Here is a 15,688-nt window from a genome sequence, read left to right as displayed (position 1 = left end):
TTTTTGCCTGTTGACTTCAACAAAAGTTAACTGGAGTTGGCAAACCATGGAGTTGTGTCAATCAAATGAGAAAGGAGGCGTGGTTTAAGGATACTTTGACCAATAGAAAAGACTTAAACATTTGAGTTTGCTGTTCATATGAAGCATCTGCAGACATCAATAGGGCTGCCAACTCCTTTTCTCTGGAAATGAGGACATTTGGGTCATGAGGACTTTTGAGAACGCTTATCCCTAGGATGACATAATACTCTTTCATACTGTATTATGGTTTTTTAAAATGATATAAACCTTTAGTAGCAGTTTATCACTATATGATATGATGGAAACAATCACAGTCACTGGCCACTAATAACCCATTAAATATTTTGAATACGTCAAGCCTCTTAAATTAACAGACTTCATTCCTTCCATTCTTATCTGGATAGCTTAACTGTCGTAACCGCATGTTTAACTGTCGTTTACATACGATAAATTCACTTCTAGTAAAATTTAAATCATTTTACTCTTTGCAATTTTGTTTATTTGCACTTATCTACATTCTTTTATATTTTTCCACTGAAGCTATTTTTCTCAGGAAATCTGAGTTCTCAGATAAATATGAATCGAAATCTTTACATAGTATGCTACTGAAATCGAATCTTGTGAGCATCAGCCCCTTAATTGAATCTGTTCTGCCCTTTCGAAAACAAGCAGATTTCCTGTTCAAGTAGTCGCTGAATTTGCATTTTCTTTTCGGCATAATGGGTATTCCTGAATTTATGTAAATTAAAGAATTATGAAAATATCATTAAATTATGTGAAGAAGTGACTTATTACTTGATCAACTGGTAACCAAAAAGATATTGCATTTATATAACAGAATAAATGTGTGATTTTTTTTAATTAACTGAAACTTTAATAGTTGACTCATTCATTTACAATTATAAATCCATTTTGGAAAAATGGGTGGTATTAACAATATTTTCCATTAAAATATTACAAAGCAGTACTTACTCGCACTTAAATATGATGGACTGTAACTGGATGTTTGAAATTTCTTGTTTAACTATGAAATGAGATCTCACATAGAAAACGTGAAATTTTAATTTCGATTTTGAATAAATTCACTTAGTTACGATGAATAAGAATTACAAATAATTAAGGAAAGGAACAGCTTTTGTACTGAACTGTCTACTTACCAAGAAGATAAAGCTGAAGTCAAAAGATGAAGTGAAAAAGCTAAGTTGGACAGACATCGACTACTCTCGTCAATATCTGCTTTGTTTACTACCGGAATGGAAGTGAAGATTCTGGGAAAAAAGTGTGCGCACCATTTCCGCAAATGCTGATTTGTGTACGGCTTTCGATTTTTACCAATGATAAGGATAAGGAGATTTTCATTATTTAGGAGCCAAAGTTCCAGACATTTTAAATATTTTATAAATTTCTTCCGGACAGTCCATGGTGTGTTAAAAATGAGGACATGTCTGGAAAAATGAGGACAGTTGGTAGCCCTAGACATGAAGCATGCTGTGCACAAAAGAATCCTTAAAAGATTTACCATCAAGAATTGTTTGTTTGTATAACTCTGGAAAGGGCTACAAAGTCATTTCAAAGATATTAGATACTCATCAGTCTATAAGTAGACAAATTGCGTATAAATAGACAGGATTTAGCACTGTGGCTCCACTCCGTAAAAGTGGGTAAAGCGGCAAGATGGCTCGATAATAACAATACAATCTGCTCAATGAGGTAAAAACAGGAAACAATGAGTAACCGCTAAAGGCTTGAAGGAAACATTGGAACAGGTGAACATTTCTATGCGTGAGTCTACTATACGCAAAACTTTGCACAGGCGTGGTGTCCATGACAAGACACCAAGGAGGAATCCTCTACTCTCTCCAGAGACACACCACTGCACGTCTGAAGCTTTGTCAAAGACCATCCTCACACTCCACAGCGCTACTGGAAAAAATCGTTTTATAGACTGATGAAACTAACGTTGAAATGTCCAAGAAGAATGTAGAGCCGTACAGTACATATGGCATTAAAAGGCACCGCATACCAACATGAAAGCAGCAAAGTATGGTGGATGGAGATTCTTGACTTTCTGACTCCAGATCTGGGTCGATTACCATCATCAAGAAGCAAATGAATTATCAAGGTATCTATAGGATAAGGCCAGGGTGGCTGTCCATCAGCTGAAGTTCAGTAGAAGTTGGTAGATACAGCAGGTCAATAGCTCTAATCATCAAAATCTACTGCAAAATAGCTTTAAAAAAGGAAAATCCAGCCAGTCAGAGCACAGACCCAATAGAGATGCTGTGAAAGGACCTCAGGAGAGCCGTTCACACCAGACATCCGACCAATATGGCAGAGCTGAAACGGTTCTGTAAGGAAGGAGGGTCTAAATGATCTCCTGAATGCTGTGCAGATCTGACCTGCAGCTACTGCAAGTGCTTCTTAAATCTCATTGCTGCCAATTGTGGGAGAATAAATCGATAAAGAGACTCAAAAAAGAGTTAGGGAATTGTCCCCTTATAATGTCCGGTGATCTTGCCGAAAATTGAGCAAAAAAGTTGATCAAAAACACAACACTTTAAAAAATCAAGTAAAAATGTGTCTTTACCACTAACATTATGGAGGGCACTGAAGATGAAAGAGAAATTTCAGTTTTTGATTTTTACTAAATTTGCAAACCTTTCTGAAAACATATTTTCACTTTGTCATTATGGGTTATTGTGTGTTGATTGATGGGAAAAATTGACAAATGAATTTGTTTAAAATGAAATCATAATAAAGTGTGCAGAAAATGAAGGGGACTAAATGCTTTCTTTAATCTACTATATAAGCACAACAGTAACAGAATAAATTACTGTTAACATAAAAAATGAAATATCACCACTTGACAATGGAATAAGGAAACTCCTGTCTGGGTGGGGGTCCACCATGGACAAGATATTAGCTGGTCACAAGGCATTCTGGGATATCTCTATTTCATGTCCTGGCTATAAGCAGAATGAGATGTAATGGTGCAGGCAGTTGATTTTAAACCTGTGGCTGTCTGTTTCACTGTGTGATTATCAGCCGGTCTCTTAATCTGACTCCAGTTTTAAAAGAGACGTACAAACAAGCACAATATTTACAATATTTACAGAATTTGTGAACAATGTGAACAATGATGTAAATGAGCTGCTTTGCTCTATGAATGCATTTTGACGATTTCATTTGCACCTCTCGGGGGAGCGCTTGTGGACTTGTCTGACTATTTTTAGTTTTAATTTTACTCCAGCACCAGTTTCAAAATGGGAAAATCTACAGAGAGCAGCAGCCAATCTCCAGTCTCCTAGGACTCCATGTTTGTGGAGAGATCTCCAAAGGGAACTAGAGAAAGCTTCCATAACATATAAATATAAGGGAAGGGTGGTGATTTTACTTTTGTCATCAGTACAGATAATAAAGAGAAGCATTAAAAAGTTTAAAGCAGCCTTGTTTTCAATATAAGGCACAACAGCAGATAAATATATGAATAGTAGAAGAACAAAGCTTTACTCGTATGTGTGGCCTGTCAGGTAACATCTGGGGTAAAGAAAAGTCAGAAGGAAGACAGCAGTGTCCGTTTTGGAAGATATGACAAACGCTAAACATTAAGTTAAAGAATCATAAGAATCTGAAGGTGAGTTCATAATTGATTACTTGTGAGAAGTGTTCAGCTTGATCATTCTTCATTGTATTTCTTTGTACGTTTGCTCCAAGTCAAGATTATGTCATTTATAGGGCTGCTTTACAGGAGATGGGACTCAAATCTTACAGAGTTCTCTCATTCTTTTATGCCTCATCTTGGTTATTCACTCTCATCCCAAACATGTGCACATTAGGTTGATGCATTACAAACTCCAAATTACAGTGGGACTATAAGATGGGTGTGAGTGAGACCTGGGATGAACCATTAAGGAACTGTGCCTATAAATGCTGCCGCTGTACTCGTCTACCTGCTGACACCCGAATTGAACTAAGCAGGTCTGAAAAACCACCATATGATCTGCATGAATATGGTGGGGGGCAACAATTTGGCTTTGGTTCTCTGGAACCTCACAACTGAAAGAGCAGGTTCAGGACTTCATTTGCACGTTTTCACATATTACTGATTTTAGGGTGGCAAGACAGCACAGTGGTCAGTGCTACTGCCCTGCAGGTCCGGTGCCCAGGAGGAGTGTGCATGGTGAGAAAGAAAAAAACATTATTAACTGTAACGATTATAAGTCGTTACCTCATAATACCAAGGACTGTATTTTGTATTAATAATGCTGCAGAGTGCTATATGATTTGTTCTTCATTTAGGTAGAAAAAGAACTAAGCTTGTGCACAGAATAAGAGATTAACTTGCATTCTTTTATGAGAGAATGCTGACCTCTTCATACTAACAGAACACCCTGTGATATTATAAATCAGTTATGACAGTTTCTGAATTCTTGTTTAAAACTGTTTGAGCATATTTCTTAAAACTGTGAGTGCCTTGATAACCTCTTTATCTGAAAGAAGCAATGTACACATTCCAATTCAGGGAGTCGTAGGCTATTATAATTTATGTATAACCTCAAAATGAACTGCCATGTATATTTTTTTGTTTAATACATGAAGAACGTATCTAGAGGGAGGCCCCACGTTAGGATGCAGACTGTCTGATTTGACCAGTCAGTGGCACTGAGCTGGGGGGCTGCAGTCTCTTTGACTCGCCAAGAATAAAGAAATTGCTTTTTACTTTAAATTGGTGTTTGTCTCCCCATGATTCCGACTTCAGCGTCCACAATGGTATACACTGCAAAAGATAAAATCTGAGCAAGTGAAAAGTTTCTGTATTAAGCCAATCAATCTTGTTCTCCTTATTGTAAGATTTATTGAATTATGAAGGTATTTGTATTTAACATTATATTTAGCTTATTTTAAGAAATCTTGTGAAGTAAATTTTGTTTACCCCATTAGCAGATTTCTTTCTAATTTGTTTTTTTTCCTAGTGTTTGCATATGCATTGTTTGCAGTGTATTTGTGTCTGTATGGGTTTTTTCTGGACTCATCTGTTTTCCCTGAATAAGTCACATTACTACCTAAAATAAAACAAGCCTACCTAAGCATAGACATATGGTGCCTTGTAAAAGTATTCATCCTCACTGGTGTTTGTCGTGTTTTGTTGTATTACAACCTGGAATTAAAAAGGATTTTTTTTGGGTGTAGCACCATTTTAGTCTACCAGTGATACAATCCTAAATCAGTCATGTTACACCAATCTCGAATTAGAGCACCATGCTTCCATCTAGGTCTTGTGGCATTCCAGATAAAATTGAAGAGCAGAGAAAGAACCTCAGACCAAAAGGAAAGAGGAGGTAATGGAATCATGGAGCTGACAAAATTGCCTCTGGGGACAATATTCATTGTTACAGTGGCCAGAAACAACTGAAAGGACAATGGGATGTTTGACCCTGACTGAAATACCTAAATACTTGAATCAGTTATTAGTGAGGGCAAATGTGGGGTAACTAGTAGAACAGGAGGAGGTATTAAGTGGTAGAAGTGTGGAGTTGAATTAATTAATTTCATACACTGACATCATGACAAAGGATTTGAAAAGGTCTAAAATGTTTAGGAGATCTTTTGGAGAAACTCCTAGGTATAGGAGGATGACATCAGCACAAAGTGAAATTCTGTGATAAGTGTTATGTAATGAAATGTAAGTAATGTAGACGTATGAATGGCTTCAGCTAGTGGCTCTAAAGATAAATGAAAGAGAATAGGGGAGAGTGGACAGCCTTGTCTGGACCCTTTCCTAATAAGGTAAGAAGACGATATCTCTGCATTTGTGAACAGAGAGATTATAGATTATAATGTTTTAATCATGCTCACAAACTTGGAACTAAATCCCATTTTTTTCCCATGACAAGTTTAATCATCTGAATTCCTTTTCAGCATCCAAGGAGTTTACTTGGATTATCTGAAGCAAAGCAGGAGAAATTAATAATAATAGTAATACATTTTATTTATATAGCACCTTTCCCATGCTCAAGGCACTTACAGAATATAATAAAAAACGGCAGCTTATACAGTATATAGCATTGTACAAACCAGATAAATAAATAAAGAAGATTGAGACAGTGAATTCAGAGAAGAAGCCTAACACACAACATAATTGATGGTCTCGCACACACATACAGGTTACATTAGCATCTTGACAGAGAGGTAAACTGAGAGAAGGGTAATAAAGTCAAGTAGAGCTAAAAGCCTTCCTGAACAGATGAGTTTTGAGTTGTTTTTTAAAAGAATTCATGGAGTCAGCTGACCTGATTAATTTCGGTAGGTCATTCCAGAGTCTGGGCGTTATGGAGCTGAAGGCCCTGCTGTCACCCATGGAGTGTAGATTAGTGTGGGGTACAACAAGATTGCCAGAATCAGAGGACCTTAGTGGGCGGACAGGCACATAGTGATGGAGAAGGTCACTGATGTAGTTTGGCGCGAGGTTATTTAAGGCTTTGTAGGTTATTAGTAGGATTTTATATTCGATTCTGTAAGACACAGGGAGCCAGTGGAGATGGAGCAGGATGGCTGTGATGTGCTCACTGCTGCTGGTCCATTTAAGGACTCTTGCAGCTGAGTTTTGAATAAGCTGGCGCTGTGATATAAGATTAGAAGGGGCACCTGCCAGTAGGAAATTACAATAATCGATGTGGGATGTGATGTGAAAACAGGGACAAGTTTCTCAGCGTTAGAAAAGGAGAGGAAGGAGCGAATACGGGATATGTTATGGAGGTGAAAGTAAGAAAGTTTCTTAATGTGATTTATGTGGGCGGAATAAGAGACGGAGGAATCAAAAATGACACCAAGATTTTTTACAGTAGAGGCAGGTCTGATGAGATCACCGTCAAGATGGACTGGGAAGGAGCTCATTTTATTAAGTTGCATTTTAGTCCCAATTTGCAGGAGTTCAGTTTTATTGCAATTTAATTTTAAAGAGTTCTGCTCCATCCAGGTTTTAATTTCACTAAGGCAGGTTGTGAGCTGAGAAAGCTCTGATGAAGTTCCACTTTTAACATTGAAATAGAGTTGAGTATCATCTGCATAAAAATGATAACCCAGTCCATAGCTATGTATAATATGGCCAAGGGGAAGCATGTAAATACAGAAAAGCAGAGGACCGAGGACACAGCCTTGAGGGACTCCTTGTGTGACTGGCGCTGAGCTGGATCTGCTGTTGCCAAGACTAACAAACTCTTGCCTATCAGTCAGATAGGACTTGAACCACTGGAGGGCAGTGCCAGAGATACCCAGCATGTTCTCCATTCTGGACAGTAGGATGTCATGTCTGACCTGAGTGTCAAATGCTGCACTGAGGTCTAACAGAATTAATATGCTGATTTGTCCAGAGTCTGCTGCCATAAGCAAATCATTGGTTACCTGTAGCAGAGCAGTTTCACAACTGTGCTGTGCTCTAAAACCAGACTGAAAGGTTTCCATCAAATTATTAGAGGTTAGGTAATTGGTGAGTTGGGAAGCTACAACACGCTCAAGAACTTTTGACAGGAAAGGTAAGTGTGAAATAGGCCGAAAGTTGTTAAGATTGTCAGCATCAAGACCAGACTTTTTTAACATTGGGGTTACAGAAGCAATTTTAAAAGTGAGCAGCACAGAGCCAGTGTCCAGGGATGAGTTTATTATTGTTGTAACAGTCAGGATTATGGCATGAAGGCAGGATTTAAGTAGTGTGGTGGGGATGGGGTCCAGTACACAAGTAGTCGGCCTCATCTTACAAAGCAGGTTATTAACAAACGCAGATGTGACTGGTGAGAACTTAGAGAAGGAGCTGGATGGAGTGGGAAAACAGGGAGAGATATAAACAGATGATGTATTTATGTTAGTTGAATTATTTAGATCATTAATTTTGTTACGGAAAAAGTGGAGGAATTCCTCACAGACTTCAGTGGAAGAGGTAGTTGGGCCAGAAGCGGGTTCGAGTAGTTTATTAACTACAGAGAACAGAACCCTTGGGTTATCGTGGCCACTTTCTATTATTCTGCCATAATGGGTGTTCTTGGCAGCAGTTAGTGCTTCTCTGTAAGCTCTTTGGTGGTCAGAGAAAGCCTGGATGTGCACGTTGAGGCCAGTCTTACGTGACATTCTCTCAAGGCGTCAGCCAGCTGCTTTCATAGATCACAATTCTGAGTTATACCAAGGAGCTGAACGCTTAAAGGAAACCTCCTTATGTTTTAAAGGAGCTGAGTTATACTGGTCAACAAGACTATCTAGTGTGGACGGAATAGGTGCAGACAGCAAAAGATAAGAAATGGATCCAGAAAGGATAGAGGGACAGATATTTTTAAGGTTTCTGTAAGAAATTTGTCGTTTACAGGTAAGAGGAGGGAGAGGTAATGAGACAGTGTAAAATACTGCTTTATGGTCAGAGAGTCCGAAATCAGTGCTGTAAATGTTGGCAACAGATAGTCCAGAAGTGCAGATCAGGTCCAATATATGACCACCAGAGTGGGTGAGAAAATCAACATGTTGTGTCAAGTCAAAAAGTCCAGTAAGGATAGGAATTCATTTCTCAGTTTAGATGTGGGGGTGTCAATATGGATGTTGAAATCACCAAGAAGGATAATTCTCTGAGAGTAAGAGCTTAGGTGGGTCAAAAGTTCAATCAGATCAGATAAGAAGGATGCATTGTATTTTGGGGGACGATAAAGAACAATGAGTGAGACAGGACCTGATTCCATTATTAGTTTAAGAGCCAGGCACTCAAAAGACAATGGACAGTCAATCGGGATTCGTTTAATGTTTAAGTCTTCTCTGACAATTACTGCAAGCCCACCGCCTTGCCTTGAGCTGCGAGGCTCTGTGTGGAAAGTGAAACCAATTGGAGTCGCCTCTGTGAGAGACGCAAATTCGTTTGGCTTTTGCCAAGTCTCCGTTAAACACAGAATATCAAGTTTGGTGTCAGTGATGAGTTCTGACAGCACCAATGCTTTGCCATTAAGAGACCTCGAGTTAAACAGTGCAATATTAGTTAATGAGGCTGCTTTCTGCACAGAGCCGCGATCAGGGTTTATTTCCACATAATGCAAATTTGGCACACTGACAATTCTATTTCCAGGGCCATGAGAAGGACGGCGTATTCCTGAGGAAATGCTGCCGGTGGTCTTTTCATTCGCAGCCCGGCGTTGGTGGCGACCTGACCCGCGATGTATATATTTCGGGCGCTGCAAAATACCGGCATCCTTTAGGATGTTCCAGTCAGACCATTTGCTCTGGACAAACTGTTTAATAAGAAGGAGTTTGTCATGAGAGTATTTTAGCATGATACTGGGCAATACTTATCTGAATAGCAATGGAGAAGCAGCACAGCACAGCAGAGCCGGTAGGACAGGCGGGTGTGGTAGCGTAAGTGAGCAGCCATAGCAAGCAGCAGAAAGCATAGCAGGAGGAGGTAGCAGGATTTGGAGGTTCCAATACACAGCCATAAACAGTAAAGCTTGGTAGTTTCAGGCATGATCGCCCCGGAGCCAAAAGCCAGATTAGTATGAACATCAGATCAGTTCCCAGTCGTAGAGTACTGTAAGATGAAATGGGAGCAGATCAGCATAGCGAATTTAATATAATCACGGGGACAGATCATCCCGAGGTCCTAGTTTGCCAGGTACAACAAAAAGTTTGTAGGTTCTCGTCCCGTGATCCACAGACTCAGCTGTTGCCAGTCAAAGTAGAGTCCATAAAATCTGTAAATATTAAGCCAAATCCATACAATAAAAGAAATAAAACAAGCGTAAGAAAGTGTAGAATTAGGCGAATTTTACGAAAAGTGTTGTTTACAGGGAGGAGCGGCAACAACATGCGTGCGCCAGCGTCCCCTCACCTGCTGAGTATATTATAACTAGAACTTACAGTATAATTAAAACTGTAACTACACTGTAACTAACTAAAACAGTCATTGTAAGCAGCGTAACGAAATGCCCGTTCAATAAAACGGTCTTATTGGTACCAAGGTAGGACCGTCTCTATCGATCACATTTACGAATGACAACAATCAAACTAACATAAGAAGAAACAGCATGGACATGTTTATATGTTTATAGGGTCATTATTATCATGTGCACAGAGTACAGTGAAATTCTTTAATTTGCATGTGCTCTTCATCATAGCTTTCACGCGCAATGGAAAAACCTCGTAACTGCCATTTTTTTCCAAAATTGACTTTTGGAGTTACTAGGTCTTTTCTGATGCTATAAAGTAGTGGTGACGGTCAAATATGTCTTCATTCCGGTCATAGCATGATGGCAGAAGCTTGTATGTACATAGTATTTTATGTACTGCAACACAAAAACCTAGCAGCTCCACTGACCAATGAGGAGAGGTTGCCTACCAATGAAAACGTCGGATTACAAACACGTGAGTTAAATGCTGAGACAGAGTGATTTAAATGGCAGGTGTTGTTGTTTCGTGAAACTCAGGAAAAATTAAATCTAGAGATCATTAATTATAGGGGCAACATTTTCTATATTTGCTGAAAATGTGACATAGGAGGTTTTTCCATAGCTGGTGAGAGCTGGAGGTACTATGTTCACTGTACATTATGAACAGATTGACTTGACATGAGTGTAGTTAGAAAGGTACTGCAAAATTTGTATGTGCATTCAAAAACATTAGAAGTTTTTTAAGAAAAACAAATGCTTATTTAAGTCCATGGATATTCCATGTTAACCTGACCTGCCTTACATCACTCCTTGTTTGTGCAGCACAAGTACAGACGCAAACAAAGTGCATGTGTGTACTGTATAATATTAACAAAAAGAGCAGCTTACTACTGAAAACGGCAAATATAGGAGTGAGTGGGGATCGAACTGGGGACTCTTGATTACACTTGGTTTGTGTCTGTACTTAGAGAGTCAAACCAGTGGGAGGGAAGGCTGGTTAGAGCGCGTGAGCTTATTCGGTGCAGCAGGAACAACGCACATGTTGATCTTTTTTTTCTTTCAGTACATGTGCCTTCCCTGTTTATTTATATATCTAGTGACTTATCTGCCTGTCTGTCTCTCTATTACGCAGTGCTCTGTCTGTCTGTGTGTTATGGATCTTAAAAATAACAGTTATAAGGACAGTTGTTCATGTTAATTGCAGTCTCAATTGTCCATCCATCCATCCATCCATCCATCCATTGTCTCCCGCTTATCCGAGGTCGGGTCGCGGGGGCAGCAGCTTGAGCAGAGATGCCCAGACTTCCCTCTCCCCGGCCACTTCTTCTAGCTCTTCCGGGAGAATCCCAAGGCGTTCCCAGGCCAGTCGAGAGACATAGTCCCTCCAGCATGTCCTGGGTCTTCCCCGGGGCCTCCTCCCGGTTGGACGTGCCCGGAACACCTCACCAGGGAGGCGTCCAGGAGGCATCCTGATCAGATGCCCGAGCCACCTCATCTGACTCCTCTCGATGCGGAGGAGCAGCGGCTCTACTCTGAGCCCCTCCCGGATGACTGAGCTTCTCACCCTATCTTTAAGGGAAAGCCCAGACACCCTGCGGAGGAAACTCATTTCAGCCGCTTGTATTCGCGATCTCGTTCTTTCGGTCACTACCCATAGCTCATGACCATAGGTGAGGGTAGGAACATAGATCGACTGGTAAATTGAGAGCTTCGCCTTGCGGCTCAGCTCCTTTTTCACCACGACAGACCGATGCAATGCCTGCATTACTGCGGATGCCGCACCGATCCGCCTGTCGATCTCACGCTCCATTCTTCCCTCACTCGTGAACAAGACCCCGAGATACTTGAACTCCTCCACTTGGGGCAGGATCTCGCCACCAACCCTGAGAGGGCACTCCACCCTTTTCCGGCTGAGGACCATGGTCTCGGATTTGGAGGTGCTGATTCTCATCCCAGCTGCTTCACACTCGGCTGCGAACCGATCCAGAGAGAGCTGAAGATCACGGCCTGATGAAGCAAACAGGACAACATCATCTGCAAAAAGCAGTGACCCAATCCTGAGCCCACCAAACCGGACCCCCTCAGCACCCTGGCTGCGCCTAGAAATTCTGTCCATAAAAGTTATGAACAGAATCGGTGACAAAGGGCAGCCCTGGCGGAGTCCAACTCTCACTGGAAACGGGTTCGACTTACTGCCGGCAATGCGGACCAAGCTCTGGCACCGATCGTACAGGGACTGAACAGCCCTTATCAGGGGGGCCGGTACCCCATACTCTCGGAGTACCCCCCACAGGATTCCCCGAGGGACACGGTCGAATGCCTTTTCTAAGTCCACAAAACACATGTAGACTGGTTGGGCAAACTCCCATGCACCCTCCAGGACCCTGCTAAGGGTATAGAGCTGGTCCACTGTTCCGCGACCAGGACGAAAACCACACTGTTCCTCCTGAATCCGAGGCTCGACTATCCGACGGACCCTCCTCTCCAGGACCCCTGAATAGACTTTTCCAGGGAGGCTGAGGAGTGTGATCCCTCTGTAGTTGGAACACACCCTCCGATCCCCCTTCTTAAAGAGGGGGACCACCACCCCGGTCTGCCAATCCAGAGGCACTGTCCCTGATGTCCATGCGATGTTGCAGAGGCGTGTCAGCCAAGACAGTCCTACAACATCCAGAGTCTTAAGGAACTCCGGGCGTATCTCATCCACCCCCGGGGCCCTGCCACCAAGGAGTTTTTTGACCACCTCGGTGACCTCAGTCCCAGAGATGGGGGAGCCCACCTCTGAGTCCCCAGGCTCTGCTTCCTCATTGGAAGGCATGTTAATGGGATTGAGGAGGTCTTCGAAGTATTCCCCCCACCGACCCACAACGTCCCGAGTCGAGGTCAGCAGCGCACCATCCCCACCATATACAGTGTTGACACTGCACTGCTTCCCCTTCCTGAGACGCCGGATGGTGGACCAGAATCTCCTCGAAGCCGTCCGAAAGTCATTCTCCATGGCCTCCCCAAACTCCTCCCACGCCCGAGTTTTTGCCTCAGCAACCACCAAAGCCGCATTCCGCTTGGCCTGCCGGTACCTATCAGCTGCCTCCGGGGTTCCACAGGACAAAAGGGTCCTGTAGGACTCCTTCTTCAGCTTGACGGCATCCTTCACCGCCGGTGTCCACCAGCGGGTTCGGGGATTGCCACCACGACAGGCACCGACCACCTTACGGTGACAGCTCCGGTCAGCTGCCTCAACAATAGAGGCACGGAACATGGCCCATTCGGACTCAATGTCCCCCACCTCCCTCGGGATGTGGTCGAAGTTCTGCCGGAGGTGGGAGTTGAAGCTACTTCTGACAGGGGGCTCTGCCAGACGTTCCCAGCAGACCCTCACAACACGTTTGGGCCTACCACGCCTGACCGGCATCCTCCCCCACCATCGAAGCCAACTCACCACCAGGTGGTGATCAGTTGACAGCTCCGCCCCTCTCTTCACCCGAGTGTCCAAGACATGTGGCCGCAAGTCCGACGACACGACCACAAAGTCGATCATCGAACTGAGGCCTAGGGTGTCCTGGTGCCAAGTGCACATATGAACACCCCTATGCTTGAACATGGTGTTCGTTATGGACAATCCGTGACGAGCACAGAAGTCCAATAACAAAACACCGCTCGGGTTCAGATCAGGGGGGCCATTCCTCCCAATCACGCCCTTCCAGGTCTCACTGTCATTGCCCACGTGAGCATTGAAGTCTCCCAGCAGAACGAGGGAGTCCCCAGAAGGTATGCCCTCTAGCACCCCCCTCCAGGGACTCCAAAAAGGGTGGGTACTCCGAACTGCTGTTCGGTGCATACGCACAAACAACAGTTAGGACCCGTCCCCCCACCCGAAGGCGAAGGGAGGCTACCCTCTCGTCCACCGGGGTAAACCCCAATGTACAGGCTCCAAGTTGGGGGGCAATAAGTATACCCACACCTGCTCGGCGCCTCTCACCGGGGGCAACTCCAGAGTGGTAGAGAGTCCAGCCCCTCTCAAGGAGATTGGTTCCAGAGTCCAAGCTGTGCGTCGAGGTGAGTCCGACTATATCTAGCCGGAACCTCTCAACTTCGCGCACTAGCTCAGGCTCCTTCCCCTTCAGAGAGGTGACATTCCACGTCCCAAGAACCAGTTTCTGTAGCCGAGGATCGGACCGCCAAGGTCCCCGCCTTCGGCCACCACCCAACTCACACTGCACCCGACCTCCTTGGCCCCTCCCATAGGTGGTGAGCCCATGGGAAGGGGGACCCACGTTGCCTCTTCGGGCTGTGCCCGGCCGAGCCCCATGGGTGCAGGCCCGGCCACCAGGCGCTCGCCATCGAGCCCCACCTTCAGGCCTGGCTCCAGAGTGGGGCCCCGGTGACCCGCGTCCGGGCAAGGGAAAACGCCGTCCAAAATTGTTTTTCTTCATAGGAGGTTTGTTTAACCGCTCTTTGTCTCATCCCTCACCTAGGACCAGTTTGCCTTGGGTGGCCCTACCAGGGGCATAAAGCCCCGGACAACAGAGCTCCTAGGATCATTGGGACACGCAAACCCCTCCACCACGATAAGGTGACGGTTAAAGGAGGGGCAGTCTCAATTGTTAAAAAAATATTTTAAAAGGAGCATCCCACATGAAAATATAACAATCTCATTAACTGACAGTGCATACCAATTTATAAATTTTATGTCCGTTTGAGGTTAAAAAGAAAAAAAAAATAACACTTTATCCCCAGCAGGGGAATCGAACTCAGGTCTGTGAGGCACAGCCAGGCTGTTGCGCTCTGAGAAGCAAATCTTAGCACACTATACCACAGAAACTGTCGTATCAACCTTGAAACTTTTGTGAAAGTGTTTATTTGATGTTTGGACGTCAGGCTTCACACATTCTATAGTTTATGCCTACATTTTGTAACATTTATTACTAAAATATGAAAAAGTTTCTGTTTTAACAATGTATTTACACAGATTACTGTAGAAATGGAACACACATGAAATGCGTGTGTTCCAAATAACGATCTATTATTTCCACTCTAAAACTCCACTTCACTCCCAGATAATCAATCAAGGCATGAGCTGGGAGAAGTTCTAAGTCGGTGGGTGGATGGAATAGCCGGCTGCTGGCAGCTTGTCTTTATCAGCACATTTAGATGACAAAAGACACTGGAGGAGAGGTGTGAACGGATTTAAGGTGGGCCGGATCTAAAAGTTTTTTCGTAGGCTCTGGTAATTTTAGTGTTAAAGGACTGTGGGAAACCTAGCTAGCTGAGCTGGAGTTGGGAGGTAGTATGACAGAGCTGCTGGGAGGAGCGGAGGATCTTTATTGTTATTATTATTGATTAATTTGTTTATGGTGGTGATTGTGGTGTCTACTGTGGTACAATATCAGAAAGAAGAAATTAAAATTATTTCTGGTACTCTGGTGTCTGGACGTTTTGTCTGTGGGTTACACGGGGCAACAGCGGCCCCTAGTGTCACACAGCATTACAGGCCTCCTGGCAAAGCAGTGCACTGGAGCCCCCTACCAACACAACCACTCAGCAAGTCACAACATACATACAGTAGATTAGCATGGGGACCCTATGTTCATGGCTACCCCCGGGCAACTGCCCAGCTTGCCCATGTGTTAAGATAGCCCTGAGCAGAACCTCCTGCAACTTGTACTCCACACATCAAGGTTCTATATAACCTGACATTCTGTTAGCTTTTTTAATGGCTTCCGAACACTGTCTGGCATTTGATAGTGTCAAGTCCA

At 43.4% G+C, this 15,688-nt stretch overlaps 1 protein-coding gene across 2 annotated transcripts in view; it reads left to right on the top strand.

Annotated features, from left to right (window-relative positions):
• The first annotated feature begins 3,436 nt into the window (after positions 1–3,436).
• Positions 3,437–15,688, top strand: part of LOC114641309 (olfactory receptor 10A2-like) — a 342,696-nt gene continuing 330,444 nt past the window's right edge. For both annotated transcript variants that reach the window (XM_051925914.1, XM_051925916.1), the window contains exon 1: positions 3,437–3,655. The gene's annotated coding sequence lies outside the window, so the exon portion shown is untranslated. The remainder of the gene's footprint in view (positions 3,656–15,688) is intronic.

This window comes from Erpetoichthys calabaricus, chromosome 4 (genome assembly GCF_900747795.2).
Source record: "Erpetoichthys calabaricus chromosome 4, fErpCal1.3, whole genome shotgun sequence".
In the NCBI taxonomy this organism is placed as follows: Eukaryota; Metazoa; Chordata; class Cladistia; order Polypteriformes; family Polypteridae; genus Erpetoichthys; species Erpetoichthys calabaricus.
This window is presented reverse-complemented; position numbering and strand designations above follow the sequence as displayed.